This window comes from Sitodiplosis mosellana, unplaced genomic scaffold (genome assembly GCF_009176505.1).
Source record: "Sitodiplosis mosellana isolate CC-2019 unplaced genomic scaffold, AAFC_SMos_1.0 Smas_scaffold_6197, whole genome shotgun sequence".
Taxonomy (NCBI): domain Eukaryota; kingdom Metazoa; phylum Arthropoda; class Insecta; order Diptera; family Cecidomyiidae; genus Sitodiplosis; species Sitodiplosis mosellana.
The window spans coordinates 5,958,255-5,975,916 of NW_022601438.1; the positions used below are offsets into that span (position 1 = coordinate 5,958,255).

Below are 17,662 nucleotides of genomic sequence, written 5' to 3' on the forward strand. Positions count from 1 at the left end.
CTCTCTCTCTCTCTCTCTCTCTCTCTCTCTCTCTCTCTCTCTCTCTCAATTTGTTTTTATTTTATATTTTTTCTGTTTTTGTTGTTGTTTTTCTCTCATTCCTTTCTGTTTTGATAAATAGAAGGTCGCCGTGTGCAAGCAAATCAACCCTCGTAAATTGGAATAACACATAAATTTGAAAAACTTTTTTTTTATTCGTGAAATAAAGCAAAGGAGAGGGAAACAACATATACACACACAGAGACCAGAGAGAATTGTGTGTTTTGATGAACTCAAATCAAGCGATTTTTGCCAACAGAAACGGTAGCAAGAGCAGCAGCAGAAGCAATAACATTAGCAAGAGCAACAACAACCCAATGAATAAAAAAAGTGCATGAATTAAGTTCATGAACAGTGAAAACGCGAAAGAGTGAAAACGAGAGAAAAAAATAGAAGAACAGACAACAAAAAAATCATTTATCGACTTTTCGTGTAGCCTTATTTTCTATTTCGAACTTTGATTGTTGTTGTTCGTCTTCGACCAAATAAGTCTGTTTAACAACAACAATAACGACAACAACAAGAGAAAAAATATCGCCAATCTCAGTGTTTTTTTTCAATTCGTTTGGTAAATTTCATTAATTTTGAACTCCGATTGTTCGGTTGTGTGTATGTGAGAAAGAAACTTTGAAAAAGACGATAATGTAATGAGCGAACAGAAGGAGCGCAACACCACGAAGCATACCATTAAAAAACATGTGTATTAATGACAACGTGTCATCGATTGTGTATTCAAATGGCGTTTTGTGCTTGTATTTGAATATGATCGTGTCCTGAATGCAATCCCTGATCAAATAACACCAAAAAAGAGCATGGCATCATCGGCCGATGCGAATATGTTCGCCCTAGTCTATTTGACAAATGTGATGTGTCAAAATTTATCATATTGCAAATTCATTGTTTGAATTTTCAACCACATACACACGCGCACACATGCACACACACCTAACCGCTTTCGATTGTGACAAACGAACGAACAAGCAAAAGAAGAAGAAAGTTCAAAAGAAGACAGTCCTTCGACGGCGTGTACCGCGGTGTTAATCTACGTAAATTAGGGAAACTAATCAATTATTCATCTGATTTACATTAGCAACTTTTCGCTTCATCAAACGAACGAAAGTGCACGGGGAAAAAAGTGTGTGTACAAGCTTGATTGCAAACAAAGCGAAATAAGAAAGAAAGGGCAAAAACCAGAAAGAGAGAGAGAGAGAGAGAGCGAAGAAAAAAAGAAAAACCAACACCAAATTTGCAATTTATCACAGAAATCAATCGCCAACGGAAACAAGGACGAGAAACTAATTCAGTTTTAATTGCTGCGTTTCGACAACAACCGAACACAACCACTAAATTAGTTGGACAGCAAAAATTCGTGATCAAAGACCCGAATCGTTCACGAGGAATATGAACTAGACCATAAAACGATTGATTCAAGTTGAAGAAGATTTAACCGAAGAAAAAATAATTACGATCAGTGTGGAAAACAAAAGCTACAGTGTTAGGTGGATACACACGAACTAGGAATGAAATAAGAATAGAAATCGATAAAAGCGCCGAAAATTGATTATTATCCAATTCACGAATACCAATTGACGGTACGAAAAATCTGACACATACACATATAGATTGAAGCGGCTTGCAAAACGTCACCAGCAACAACAGCAACAGCCAACGCTATAGGACACACGTTCACATGAAATTTAAAAGGTTGATTGAATGATATTGAGGGAAAATCGGACGCAAATTATTGTTGATTCAATGTGTGTATATCGTTTGTTATTTTCGTTCGAAACGCATCCGTTTTAGCTTGTTTCAGGCGCCCCTACACACTATCACCACCTCATGCTATGCTGATATAACTTGGTCGAAAGTTCAAGAGTTCCTTCATATATTCATACATATCACAACAACAATAACAACAACAAAAAAATATATCAGCACACAGTTGAATGAATATAATTACATAATTGTCTTTAAATTCACGTGCTTTGTGCCATTACTTGATTTGAATTAGATGTGCGTGCAAACAAACTGACTGGCAAACTAACAAACATACACATACACACGTACATATCGGAGAAGAAGAAGACTAGAACCGAACAAAATGACAACAAAGCGAAATAGAGAAAAAAAATAAACGCATCGAACCACATACGATAAAGTTAATTGCAAAGCGCTAACGAAAGCGAAACACAGTACGGGAATTGCTCGGTTGAATCTCGTTGTCAAGCCAAAAACAGAAACAACAAATCGTTTAGCTCGAATTCATATGCTAATTACTATAAATATACGTTATATGCATTTGTTACACACAGTTTGATGTTTTCTTCGTTTTATTTTTTTTTTGTATATGACCGACCTTACAGACAGAGACGATGAATCCAAATGAATTATGTGTTCACTGCGCGATGAAAATAATGTTTAAGTATCAAATGACAGATCAAATGCTATTAGTTAACATTGTGTAAGCGGTGTGGATGTGTGTAGTGTAAGAATATTATATGTATACATATCGAGTCGCATTTAATTGGAACAAACCAAAAGATGAATGGCAAATGTGTTGTGGTTTCATTGGTGGCACACCGGCTATATATTGAATCGGCCACACAACGACACTCGATTGCAATTATAACGATGTAATCACGCCAGATTACAAAACCAGAAAACACACAGCACATGGTTGAACTCGACGCTTGGATGTGATTTGCACGCATGATTGAGGTAAGCACATAATTTTGAATCTATTTTTTTTTTATTCCAACATATTCAGGATATATTTTTTTCAGTTTTGTTTCCCTTTATCCCCTTTTTTTGTTACTTCTATTTCTGGTTTATATTGTTTCAAAGCCGCATGCAATCGAGCTTTTCGAATTTGGAACACAAAAGTAGACGAAAATGTTCCAACGAAAAATGAACAGTAATGATTGTACGGTTTTGACCATTCGAAAGAAAGATAACATCTCTACTGTCCACTATTTGTATCATTGTTATTATTATTTTATTATTATTGATCATCTTTATCTTTTGTTCCGCCATAGTTGTGTTTATTATACCAATTTCGATAGAAAAAAAACCCCGATCTGCAAGAAAATCTTCAAAGAGAAAGTCCATTTCCAAGTATTTGGAGTGCATAGTATATGAAGTTGTTGAAATAAATTCGGCAAATCGCTTAAATACGATTTATTATTTTATACCCTTTTGTCCATGATATTGATGGCCGATGACAATGTTCATGACTACATTTTGATGTATATCCCATCAAAATGATTCGCAACACATAACACATCAAAAGAAAAGCCATGCGACATCGATTGATAAAATACATCAGGCGAAAAGAAGAAAGGAACAGCAGTGTGTGTATGTGTGAGAGAGAGAGGGAGGGAGAGAGAGAGATATTTGTGAAGAACATTTCAACAATGTGTATATTTATTGTACCACAATAAAGCTCTGACATCCGCCCCAATGAAATTGAAAAAGAAAATGTAACGCAAAAAGCGAATACACAGCGAGCGATGGCAACGCAACAACGAACGAATGAACGAACAAACAAAAAAATCAACGAAACGCTTCTTCATCTCCCTCGATACAGAGCACTCAAACAGGAGGACGAGATGTGTATGTGCGCTTGATTGTTCCATGGCATTGTTGCCTTTATTTATTGAATGAATGAATGAATGAATGAATGAGCGAATGATCGAACGAACGAACAAAAAAAAACAAGGACAAAATCATTTTTTGTTTCCTTCTTCTCTTCTTTTATGGTGGTGGATCTAGATAATGTGGGCATAAATGTTTCTTTGCTTGTTCTCTACCGAAAATCACCACTTATTCGTCAAAAACTCTGACTACTGAAGTCCGAGCACATAGCCATAAATAGCAGCAAAGAATAACGTACGAGCAAAGAATGCGACTTCATAAAACAAAATGCTATTGTATAGTTTTTGAATAGGTTGTTCATTTTAACGCTTATTCTTTGCTCTTGCTATCTATATTTGCACCCCTCAGCTCTGTCTGTTGTTCACCTCTCATTTCCCTTTCGCTCTGCATCGTTCTTGTGACGCGTCGCGTGAAAGCGAACGCGATGAAAATATGTGAAAAAGTTTGTTTTTCTCCTTTCAGTTCAACTCAAACGTATACGTATATATAGTATCTATTGAAAATCAACAGCCAGCTCCTTTATCACCTCCATATTACGTGTACCTCTCTCAAACTCTTTTATTCTACCGTGCTCTTGCCTCCATTGTGAATGCTCGTAGCTAACACACATCCTCCAACAAATTTTGAATTCGTTTGCACTGTTCCATTTCGCCTCTCTTGTTCGTTAAGTGTTTTGTGTGCTCAGATAGTGGCATCGATTGGTTTTTGGCGCGCGTACAACTTCACAACTGGTTGAATGCCATAAAATTTTATATCATCTATTATATCACAGTTTGTCTATTGTAACATTCGATTCCAAGCAGCGAAACAAGTATCTTTCATTCTCTAGACTCTTTCTCGCTCTCTCTCTCTCTCCCCCTCTCTTATTCTCTTCGTGTGTGTGTGTGTGTGTGTGTGTATGTTTGTACCCCTCTTCGTTCTGTTGTTGTTGTTGATTTTTGTCTTTCTTTCTCTTCTTTTCTCTTTCGCTAACATGATTGCTCGTTGGCCATGTATTGTAGATTTTGCGATGCTTCAATTTTTGGCATGCGGTAGAAAATGTTCGAAAAAAAAAAGATTTATTGATCTTGAGCCGAAGCTAAACAACACATCATTAACATCATTTGGCTTCATACGGATATATGTATGTGTCTACAATATTATTGATACCATCGCACCACATCCTGATTCTATCCTGTTTTCGTAGCTGTGGTTGCCCCATATATGAGGAAAAAATCAACAAATCTCCACACACAATTTTACAAGTGAAATGTTTAACAATGCGAATAAGCGATGTAGCGATGAATTGATGCGAATATTTTTCGGTTGATGGCGATAAATTGCAATTATTTGTAAAAGAAAAAAATTAAATAGGAACTTTACGATTGTGTCAGATGAATGGCAGATTTCCAATATAAAACATCCCGATGGATAAAAATTTGTTGGTTGACTGAGGCGTTCGACAAAAATGTACGACACATCAACGATGACACCGACAACCCTTATTATTACATCGTAAAATCAAATGTACAAACAACAAAGCTCAAACACATTCACTCCCAGTCTCTTTTTCGCTCTCTCTCTCTCTCTCTCTCGTTTGCTCTCCGCTACAATCAAAACGCATGCTTTGAATGGAAAATAGATTTCATGCACCAAGTCCATTTTACATTTCATTCAACACACACGCAGAAAACCATCATGTACGTACACATGAGTGGAAAGCGTTTCACAAAATGTCATTTCTTTTTCATCACGTATTTTTTTTGCGTTTCGGTGTACGAATGGAGAGAAAATTTGGATGCGATGAATACGACTTTCCACTGTGCCGACACTATTTAACTCGTTATGCTGGCTGACAGCGCGCACTCACACACATACAGAGATATTGGGTCAATTCGAAAGTTTCCGCCGTTTTTTTTTGTCTAAAAATACATTTATTGCAAGATAAATTGAAAATGTACATTAACCAATGTATTCGCCATCGTTAGCTATGACTTCTAGCCATCTTTCAGGCAGCTTGTTGATTCCTCGCTTGAAGAAGTCCTCGTCTTTTGAGGTTATGTAGTAATCAACCCATTTTCGCACTTCCTCCTCATTTTGAAAGCGTACTTCAGACAGGGCAATCCGCATCGATCGAAATAGATAGTAGTCGCAAGGAGCAAGGTCTGGAGAGTACGCGAGCTGATCAAGCCGATCCCAACCGAGCTGCTCTACCTTATTTTTAAAAATTGTTGCACGATGTGGCTTAGCGTTGTCATCGTGGAACAAAACATTGTGGTGTTTTCGAGCTATTAATGGCCGTTTTTCATCCAATGCATGAGCCAAATCATTCAATTGGCGTCGATAGCGTTCCTTATTAATCGTTTGATCTGGTTTTAGCAGCTCATAATACACGACTCCTTTCATATCCCACCAGATGCACAGCATAACCTTATCGCAATGAATATCTCGTTTTGGTTGTGATGGTGCCGGTTGGCTTGGATCAACATACGCTGCCTTACGCTTGGGGTTTTCGTAATAAACCCACTTTTCATCGCCGGTAACAATCCGATACAAAAAACTGTTTCTTTTGTGCTCTGCAAGATGTTTTGTGCATATTGCGATTCGTGCTTGAAGTTGCTCTTCAGACAGTTGATGTGGAACCCATTTTCCCAGCTTCCGAATCTTTCCCATGGCGTGCAAATGTCTGAAAATGGTTGTTTGGCCGACGTTTAACTGCAATGCAAGTTCTTTTTGCGTTTGGGTTGGGTCTTCATCCAATAATGCTTGCAAATCGACATCTTCAATCGCTTCTGGCCGACCTGAACGTTCTTTGTCTTTCAAGTCAAAATCACCACTTTTGAATCGATGAAACCATTCTCTGCAGCTTCGTTCCGATGGAGCTTGCTCGCCATAAATATCTGATAGCATTCGATGAGCTTCAGCGGCAGTTTTCTTCGAATCAAATAAGAAAAGAAGGGCCCCTCGAAAAAACACCTTATCACGATCCATTTTCAATCGATTCAAAAACAATGACGCAGAACGAAAAATGAATCTTTCTGCTCTGAGTTAGATTGCTAAATGTCACATCTACAAAATGCAATTGGATTCACTTGTCAAGCTACGCTCAGTTACAAGTGGCGACATTTAAATGTCAGCGGCGGAAACTTTCGAATTGACCCAATACCATCGAATAAAAATGAAAATTTCTATCGTCCCTGCGTCTATTTTTCTTTCTCATTTCCATTGTGAGTGTATATACTGTGTATCTCCAACTTCAATGTCGCAAAAGCATTGTGTTTGGTGTAGCCAGACGATTCCCATTTTCCAAAGCAAAAGAGATTGTAACCGATTCGAGACACTACGAAAAACCAATTCATTTGAATCGTCTTTATTTGCTTTTAACTTGGTTTCAGTCGCATTTTCTTCGACAAGCGAGAGAGAATCGTTTTTCGAATTTCGAATGTCAAGTGCGGTCAAATGAAAATCGAATTTCCTTTTGTTTGAGGGTTGCGTTTTTATGTCTCAGAAGAAAACCCGCTTGAATTGAACAAGGGCAAGTGATGATTAGGTTGATAGCAGTTTACATAGCACAGCTTTCGTTTACAAAATATGCTCTCGTTCGTTTGCTTACTTATTCTCAACCAACAAACTCTTTGTGTTTTTTTTGTGTTTTTGTCTCTTTTGGGCTCAACCGCAACAATCGATACAAGTGTTTGATACCATTTCAAGACATGCTCATTGATTGATCGAGAAAGAGGGAGAAAGAAAGAAAGAGAGAAAAAAAAACGGAATGGGATAAAATCAATGTGGATGTATAGATCTAGGGGTTTCACGCAATCTCGAAGGCCGAAGATTTTACTAAATAGCTGGGAATAAAACCATTTTATGTGTAAACTATAGATATTGCTTCTTTTTATTCATAATCTCGAATTTTTTAGAATTTTTTGAATCTAAAAATTCTAGAAGTGGGTTTTGGTGGATCCTCAGGATTGTTCAAAACCGCTCCTGGTTCTGGAAGTGGATCCTCAGGATGAACCAGGGCATTGTCAAATCCAGTCTGATCCATCCTGAGGATCCTCCAAAACCCACTTCCAGAACATAATTTTCAAGGTGAATGTTGAAATATTTCGAAATAATACGGATTTTGGTGAATCCCAGAGAATTTTAGAGAAAAGAGAGAAATATTGAAATTTTAGATGAATTTTAAGTTGCGTGAAACCCCTAGGTATAGATTACCTGTTTGAAAGAGATTTCTTTGAAATTTCTTTCTTTATCTACTGAAACTCATAAACTGCTAACAGAAATAGAAAGAAAGTGAGAAAGAAAAAAACAAGACTGAAACATTCAACAATGATGCCGTTGAAAAAATGCCTACCATTCCTTTGATTTTCATATTTCAATCGAGAATAAAACAGTCAGCTATTGATTTTGTCGTTCGGGGTAGATTATTTATTCCGATGTGAAAATGAGTTAATAGTCACAGTGATTTAATAACATTTTGAACCAACAATAAAACCGATGCAATACACAATTATACACTTTCGAACAATGATGGTCAATATCAATATTTCAAATGAAACTCAACCGATGATGCAATGTGATGTGGTGCGAAACAATGTAATCGCAATATTTGCGACCTCATTTCCTGAAAACGATATGCACTCACACTCACACTCACATAGTCATCGGTTTCAATTTCCGTTTTGATAAAATGGTGCATTGAAAAATCGTTTGATTTGAAGTCGATTAACAATTTTGTGCAATTTAATTAACAAATCCATATTAATCCGAATTGATTTGTTCTCTCGTTCGTCGAATTTAATTGAAATGATTGCTGTGCAAATTATTTACCAAAAAAAAAATCGCATGTTATATGATGTCCATAGGCGATAATGCACACAACTGCGGAAACGAACGGTTGAGCTTGTGATTTTAGGGCAAATGATTTTGATGGAGCAGCGTACGATATATCGAAACCGAAATGCTAAATAAAAGCACACAAACGGGATGGAAAAACTTCGGTTCGAAACGAAAATTAGATGATCAGACGGTGAAATGAATAAATAAATGGAAAAACGTTTATTTTGAATGGTATTATTTGGCTTAAATTCAATTCAATTCAAACAAAATTTATGTAACTACACCTAGGTGAATTTCAGCTGAATGTTCTATTTTGGATACGAAGTTTCTACTAATTTGTTTTAACTCTGGTGCAACGGTGTTCAGCATGGGAGCAATAAGCATGTGCAGTTGAATTAAAATACATATTTGGGGTGGGCTGTGTTAAATTTACCAGCATCCACAGTGGCTGTGGCAGTAACAAATCCATTTCCGATAGAATTCAATGAATCTCGCTCTAATTAAAATTCAGCAAATATGTCCGACACAAGCAGAAACACATAGAAACACACACGTGCTGCTCTCATGATGTTTATCCGACGATAAACAAACTACAACAACATTCGACCCATGCACGTCTATAAAATAATCAACGTTGTTATCATTTGATGATGGTTTTTTGTTTCTTTTGTCGTAATGGTATCTTCGCTTTTGTACCATCCTTTTTGTAAGTCAGTCTCGACGACCGTTGTCGGATCGTTGTCGACTGATTGTTGGAACAAAAACTCCCTCCCATTACCGATAGACCCCGAATATCGTACAATGTGTTGCTTTAAAATTCAATGGAGCTACGTATGAAAATTAATTTGGAATGCTAATTGAAACAACCGGTGCCATTTTGCAACCTTGAGTCTTGCCAGTGTAAAGTTTGAGAGCATGTGTGTGTGTGTGTTGTTTTGTGTAAAACAAGTAAGGCCCAAAATCAAATTGTTGTGTTGAAAATTTTAAGAAAATCTCGTGGCAAATTTCCAAAAATCATTGTAACAATGATGATGATGATGATGATGATGGCAATGGTGGTGGGCGAAGCGGCATGCCAACACAATATGAATAAAATCAAATGGATATATTCGGGAGAAAAACAACAATTGGGCACCGGCCCACGAGAAGCCAAACCAACGAAATAACACATTGACTTATGGCAAACACACATCCCATCCGCCGTTTTCTATGAAAATGCTTTCACATTTCGATGTATTGAGCACGAGTGAGACAGAGTGATACACAGATTGCATGAACATAACACACCTTTCAGTTTCCGAAAAGGGATTTCGTTTCATTTAGTCAAAAACAATGAAACACAACATCATAAATTCCGCCCGCTTATCCTCTTCGCAATTCATTTGGATATTTAATTTTATTCTCAATGCTTTCGCAGCACATTTTTCCGGCATGTCAGGTGCGAATTGTGAAAAGGGATATGGCTCACTTCGCCTTTTTTTCTGCTTAAACGGTGTGTTGCTTATGGCATCAAGGGGAAAGGTAGTGACGTCGGCTGGATTACCATTGTGTTATTAGCAAACGAAGAGTAATTCATTGATTGTCGTAATCACGATGAGCATGATGAAGTGAAACGAGCCAATGAAACCAACAATATACCACGAATCAAAAGAGCTTAAATTGGAATTAAACGCATTTTATTCTCCTGATGCTAAGCATATCTGGCATTCCAAAGCGTGTCTCGAGTAAGCTCATTACGACTCTATTACGGTTTCATAAAAATAATGGATAAAAAGGTAAACATCATCTTACGGATGAACAGAAGAGTACCAAACAAATACAATATATGAAAAAAAGCTACTCGAAATAAATCCTGTGGGAAATGGGCGATAGCTCAAGAAGAATGGGAAGCGAGAGCAAGAGGAAAGGAAGCCGGAAAAAGACATTCATTAGAAATAAATTCAAAAACGTAGTTAATTGAATAACAATTTCAGTGGTTTACCATTTCGATACATTTCGATGTATCGAATCGTCTTCTGCTAGTTCCTTGTTCCGTTGAATCACACACGAACAAATCCAGGGCAATGCAGAGCGAGCATTTAAGCAAAACATTGTTTATTCTATGCAAAAGATTGCCTTATCGTATCGATTTACCGACTCATCAATTTGCTGTTCGTTCGATATGGGAGTTTTGGAAGGCGATTCCATTTTGGTCACTTCATTTCAATAAACACAGCAGCAGCAGCAAAAACAGCAACGGCAGTAACAACAGTGGCGCATCTCTAGTTGAAGCTCTATCAACATCCACATTATAGACACATCCGATCGAGAAAGCGAGTAAATATAATGAGATTAGACCACAATGCTTCAAGTGATCAATTTCGTCGATGTTTTGATGGACCTGCACGGAAAGCGGATAACATGGAAAAATCCCAAAACACACTACCCACTCCGAAAAGCTTGCTTTAAAGAATAGCACAGAGGAATAGAATGAGCAAGTGGATGTACTAACGAAAAATAAACGTTGCACATACTGGATTTTGGATGTGTGTGTGTGTGTGTGTATGGCATCATTTCATCAACAACATCATCACGCCATAAGATGGATGCGTACTCCAATGTACACACAACTTGTAGAAGTTCAAGCGAAATTATTTGTTGTCTATGATGTGAACCCAATCAGTTATGAATAGGTGGATATGAATATTGGTCTTTTGGCACTTGCCTCCGCTTTTTTTTCTCTCACTTGTTTCCCATATCGAAATGTGGTCGATTGGCAACACACTCACGGCCAAATACGGTGAGTCGTGCGGAAGCATAGGAACGATTTCATCAAAAAGAAAAATAATTGCGGAAATCAAGGAATTCTGATCAGAGAACTTTGGCTTTGACTATGTGTGTGTGTGTGTGTGATTGAGATTAACTTTATCGCCGCCGGAAAGGCGAGAACAAACGTTAAAATACCACCCGCCCTACCGAACAATTCCAAAAAGCAAACTCGCAAATAATGATAGCCTTATCGATGCATTTCACACGAAAGCTTTCATCTTGTTCAAACAGAAATTCTACAGCCAAACTCTCATGTCATAACCATTCTGTATCTCTTTCGCTCTCTCGCTCTTGCTCATTTACCCATTCCTTTCATCCATCTACTGCATTCAAACCATCTCAAAACATCCACTTTTGTAATTTCGGCAAAAGTAAAATTGTGCTCGAATCCATTCAAGCTTCCATTTTCACTTGCAGAATATCAAATAGCCATGGAGCAAAATGATGGCGTACATTTGTTGTGATGGCACCCGCCCATCACTAGTGCGCGCGCGAGTGTATGTGTGTGTGTGTGTGAACCGAAAAAGAGATTCATAATTTTACCATGTTTTATTCAGCAACCAATTAATAATAATCCCACATAAATAACTGAGGCTTAGTCTCATAGCCAAACATTTTTAGTGCAGAAAATTGGTTATCACACCACAGCACATTGAATCGTAAGCTGGGTTCGGACTTGAAAAGATATTATATATAGCCGGGTTTGAAGAGTATGCGAAGAAGAGAGATAGAGCGAACGAACGAACGAACGATGTGACTATGCACAGTGTCAATTGCAGTTAATCTTCCCGAAAACAGACAGTGATTTTGTGAATGCAATTCTTGTGTGTGTGTGTGAGTGAGAGTGTGTTTCAAGCTTTGAATATTAATAATGTTTAAAAGGCTTCTATCATTGGTTTGATTCATGTTTCACTGGGATTTGGTTGGTCCGGTTTTGCAGTAAAAGCGTGTTGCTATATTTGGTCATGTTTCAAGTAAAAACCAACACGAGTCGAATCGAGTCGCTGTTGTTCTTCTTTTCTGGTTGTGCACGTAAAAACAAATGGTGTACATTTTCTCGATTTAAGCGAAATGTTTTCGTCGTTTGCATCAATGGTGTTGCTACTTGGATGCGTATACTGTTCAAGCGAAAACCATTTATTTTATGAGCTATGCGCTAAATTGAATGTCAGCGAAAAGGGGTGAGAGATCGAAAGTAAGAGGGAGTGAAGAAACAATGTGCTGTGTACTTGTACACAGCTCATTGAGCTACATAACAATAATAATCAATTTTGGGCAAACAATATCATCGGAGTTGAGAACAGCAAATTTGCATAACAAATTGAAATTCATTTTCAGGTGAGGCATTTTCAAGTCTTACCACAAACAACACGATCATCACCATCATCACCACACATTCCAAAGCATTCTTTATCGACTACTGCACTGGATCTTTATAGGGAAAAGGCATACACATTACTTTTGAAAGCATTCGAAAATTCGTATAAAATCGATCACGCTCACCCTGTTCTCACATTTCACGTTATTAATATAGTTGTGTCATGTGGCTTTTAGTGGTTTAAGTGCGCTACTCGAAATTAACTTTGATGAATTCACGCTATAGTTTATGTGGATTGGTCATATTTTTGCTATGCACCGCATCAAACAATGCTCACCACCTTGAGTGACTAAATGATAAAATCGAGACAACAGTTGCATGATATCGAACGCCTGCTGTGTGCATAGATTTATGTTTTTTTTTACTGTTTATTTGGTTGAATGGAAATTGAAAAGCGACCGCTTGGACAATAAATCTCCTTTCTAATCATAAATAATGAAAATATTGTTAAAGTTGATGTGACACAAAGCGCTTCACTTTTTGCTGCTACTGCGGCTATTGTTGCCGCTGCTAACGCTTGTGTTTATTGCTAACAATAACGGTTCGTGTTTGTGTGAACGAAAGGCGAAAATAAAGTTGATCATAAATTTTATTGTATTCGCCCACATTCAATTAATTAATCGAGCATGACAATGAACGTCAATATGCCACCGCAACATTCATATACATTCACATGCAACCTGAATGCCAACTAAGGTCAATTAATTTCATCGCACTGCCCGATTGCAATTAAACCAAAAAAAAAGAAAATCTGTGAAACAAGTGTACAAACCAAATAGAAAAAAAAAAACCAAAACGGTCTGGATGAAAATCAGAAATTAAACAATGACATCAACAATACAGCAGTTCGGTCACAAGCTCAACCATCGACAAATCGCGTTATCGTTATGCATTGCGTAATGTGATCCACATTCTCTCTATGGTGTGAAAACGAACGAAAAACAAGAGCAACTAAAAAACTTGTGTGCATTCGTCACAAAAGCATGTGCGTCACACAAAGATATTTTATTTCAATTTGAATACGCTCAATTAGATGCGGTTTTATTATAAGAGTGCGGCAAATACATAATTAGTTAATGAATAATGATGATGAGACTGAACCGCATACCAGAATACTAACCGACAGAAAAGACACACACCATCACTACCACCAACATACAGTTTTACGTAACATATTGCGACTTTTTCAGAAAAACTGTTTTTTATCAAAATTTGATATTGAAGTTTTGAGGTTTTAGAACTGGATTTTGTTTAGTTTTTCATGACAAATTTTGTGGTGGTTTCAGTTTTCATTTATGATAAGCCGTTTTGAAAAAATGACTAGTTATTAACGAAAATATGTTAATAATATGTTATTAAGATTTTATCGTAATAACGAGCATTGACCAGTCAATTTTTTTTAAAACGCTTCATGGAACCTTCAAACTCAAACCACCACCAAATTCTTCATGAAAAACTGAACAAAATCCAATTCTAAAACCTCAAAATTTCAAAATCGAATTTCGATAAAGAACAGATTTTCTGAAAAAGTCGAAATATGTTACGTAAAACTGTACACCAACAGGAATGAAGACAATGAGAAGAGTGAGGACGAAAAAAATGGAGCTGCGTTGCGCGCACTACAGCAGCTTGTATATCGTGTTGATAAGACGTCAACATGATAGAAAAAGTAGAATAGAGCGTGTGAGCTATTAATCTTGCAATATTTGGCTTACGATTTTTTATTAGACGAAATGATTTACGGCCGTAGAAATGTTTGTAGCACAGACATTTGCAGCAACATTGTATTTTTTGAAATGTGGAACATTGTGACATCAGCAGAAAAGTTACTATAATAATACTTACACGTTTGCTATTTTATCGGTTCGTTTTCGGTATGTAGTATAAATTATGGATAATGTGAAAATGTTGTGGACGGTATGCAATTAATCAAGTGATTTAATCGAGGCTCAATTGTTCTCTATGTCCAAAATTGGATGTACACTATAGAGTATAGCCATTTGAATTGACACTTTTGATATGGTAGCCGATTTGCTGTCGAGTCTGCGTGTGTGTGAGAGAGAGACAGAGAGAAAGAGGGAGAGAATCGCTTAGGAATCAATTCTATCGTTTGTGGCCACGTACGATAGGTATAGGCATTTTGTCATGTAATCAATTGACAGTGTGCATGTTTTCGAATGGAACTTGATTGCTTGTCGTATTCTCTCACTCTCTCTCTGTCTCTCTCACTCGCAAAACGCTCTCTCAATTTCGAAACCACAAAGTGGGATAGATAAAACAGCGGCACATAATTTGCATTTTGCATGAATTGAAACGATGTAATCGTTCAACTTTTGATATGATTTGCACGTTTGACCTTTGTGTATTTGATATTTCATTTCGAGTGTTTCGATACGCTTCATTCATCGTTTCTTTTCTCTCTCTCTCCCCTTTTCGCTCTATTTCATGCATTCTATCTCTTTCATTCGCTGACTCACTATTTCATCGCTTATTCGTTCATTTGCTCCCACTCCTCTTCTCTTACCCTGTCGTCGCGTGAGCACAATGATCTCCGAAATCCTCATGCCGTCAACTAATATTGGCGTTTTGCGTTTATTATTAAATTGGTTTCCCCTTTTTTTTTGTAATAGCATATTACCATGAAGGAGAAAGGAACGAACGCACATTCGAAGAAGAAAGAAGAAATAATACTGCGCGCAGCCAAAACTTCAGACCAAAAAGCATTAATCTATTAAATCAAGCAGACAAATTTTCACCATAAAATTCCATAGCACTGGCAATAACCAGCACATTGACGACCAGCGATCCAATCAAAATCGGCGTGGTATGCGAGCGCGGTTCGCACGCGTTCCTCTACCAATGCACAAAGCATACCACAACCGAAATACAAATCACCGACGATGGTATATTGTACACAAAGCATAACATTCATAAATAACAAAGCCATTTCCATTTTTATCGCGTATGAGTAGTTAAGAGACGTGCAACATTTAATCGCATGTGTATGTGAGCGTTAGTCCTCGCAAACGATACACATTTATGTATTGTTGTACCACCCCGACAAATAAATGTTAATTTTTTCTGTTCGTTCCAATCTATTATTTTCTAATATTTTTCGACTGATGTTGGGCGCTTTTCTCTCGTTCTTTCTCTTTTCCTCACTCGCTCACGCTGTGGCTCTTCACATTTCTTTGCTCATTTTTAATATTATGTGTGTTCCTCTTCCTGTCTTCAACCGTGGAGTGTGCTATTTTTTATACCATTCTCTCTATTCCATCCAGTTGAATAAACATGCCGAACACACATGCAACACAGGAGAGTTGTATTGTAGGAGAGAGAGAGAGAGAGAGAAAGAGAAAAAAAAGTGCCAGTATCTAGCGTAGGTTCATGTGTTCGTGATAGGTCGTCTCAATACAAGAGATATATACTGTGTATAAACAAAGAAAAATCAAAGGAAATACGTTATACAATCGACTATTTTTGATGGAATGGCAAAAATCATTTTTATACATACGCATAGCGCCCACAAAACAAACCTACCATCCACCCACCCGCCAAACAAACACAAAAATCATGTCGAACCAACAATTATGGATGCCATGGCCCGAAAAACACGGCCGGATACAATTTTCCAAAAGTGTAATTTCGCTCTTTTCCACATTCGTGTCGATACTGATAGGTTAAATTTATATGGCTCACAAAATTCATTACAATTTTATGATATGATTTTATGCTTGAGCTGGGTGCCGCAAGCGAGCGAGCAAGCGCTCGTGTTTTCACTCCGTTATATGGGGATCAATTCTTGATGTATTTCGCGCATTACATATGCAAACATTATTATTTTAGGACTGCGAAAAATGGCTACTTGAAAGCACACAATCAAAATGATGTTGCAAATGGTGTGCATTGTGGCCTACATTCCACATGGTTTTAGTGTCAAAACGGCACCATCGATGGATTTTAGCAATTAAATGTGTTCGAAATGGTTATTCTAACACAAATGTTTACACATCACTCACTAACATCATCTGTAAACGCATTCGCGCTCGCTCCCACACGTCCGCTAATTCCTCCACACCCAAGTATTTCGGTCGACTGGCAAACAAATGGGCTCCACTTGAAGCTGGATTTCAATAGGTTTGGGAAATGAAATCACTGCAGGCATTGCTTATGATTTACTTATCGATTGAAAGCGATTTGGCAAATTGTCAGTTTGTTGTCATGTACTGCTACGTTCACTCTGCTATTTTTCCATTTCGTTTTGTTTGCTTTATGTCTTGAATATCATTAAATTATAGTTGCGCACACGATGCGTTGATTTGCCGATGGATGAAATGCTGATGGCACACGGCGAAATGATTATGGAATATTGATATAGACGCCAATAAATCCAAATCCGATGACGACGACTATAAATAAAACAAAACAACACGACGAAAAAAAATAAAAAAATAAAAACCATCAGCAGCAGCAAACCATTTCATTGTGCAATTGTGTTGTAATGGCAATCAATTGATTGAATGTTTGTGACTCGATGTGTACGTGTCTGTATGTTTACCAACCGAAATGTGACTTCTATTGATCACATATCGATTGTCGGCGTATTTCTCTCTCTCTCTCTCTCTCTCTCATCCTTCTTCACGCTAATCAAATCGAAAATCAATGGAGCTCACAATACAATGCAACAAACATCACCACCATCACCACCATCGGACTACTGTTTGCATTGGAGTATATTTTTACGGCGATTCCTTTATTATCAGTAGATTAAACACAGATAATTAAGTTCCGTTTCTATTATCTCGGCAAATGTCTGCCAGCCATTTGCGCCAACAATAATTTCCTTTGCATTGATTTTTGACAAGCAGAAAAAAAAATCGAAAAAGTAAACAACGATTTGTTGATCATAGATACACAGATTCGAGACAAAAAAGTTGAATAAATAAATGATATCAATAAGGA

General features: G+C 37.3%; 1 protein-coding gene across 3 annotated transcripts in view; it reads left to right on the plus strand.

Annotated features, from left to right (window-relative positions):
- LOC129577052 (heparan sulfate glucosamine 3-O-sulfotransferase 5) overlaps positions 1 to 17,662 on the plus strand; it is a 79,544-nt gene that overhangs the window by 393 nt on the left and 61,489 nt on the right. For 2 of the 3 annotated variants that reach the window (XM_055463468.1, XM_055463469.1), the window contains exon 2: positions 209 to 2,757. The gene's annotated coding sequence lies outside the window, so the exon portion shown is untranslated. Of the gene's footprint in view, positions 1 to 121; positions 2,758 to 17,662 lie in introns of all 3 variants that reach the window. The other variant, XM_055463467.1, reaches the window with a different exon arrangement.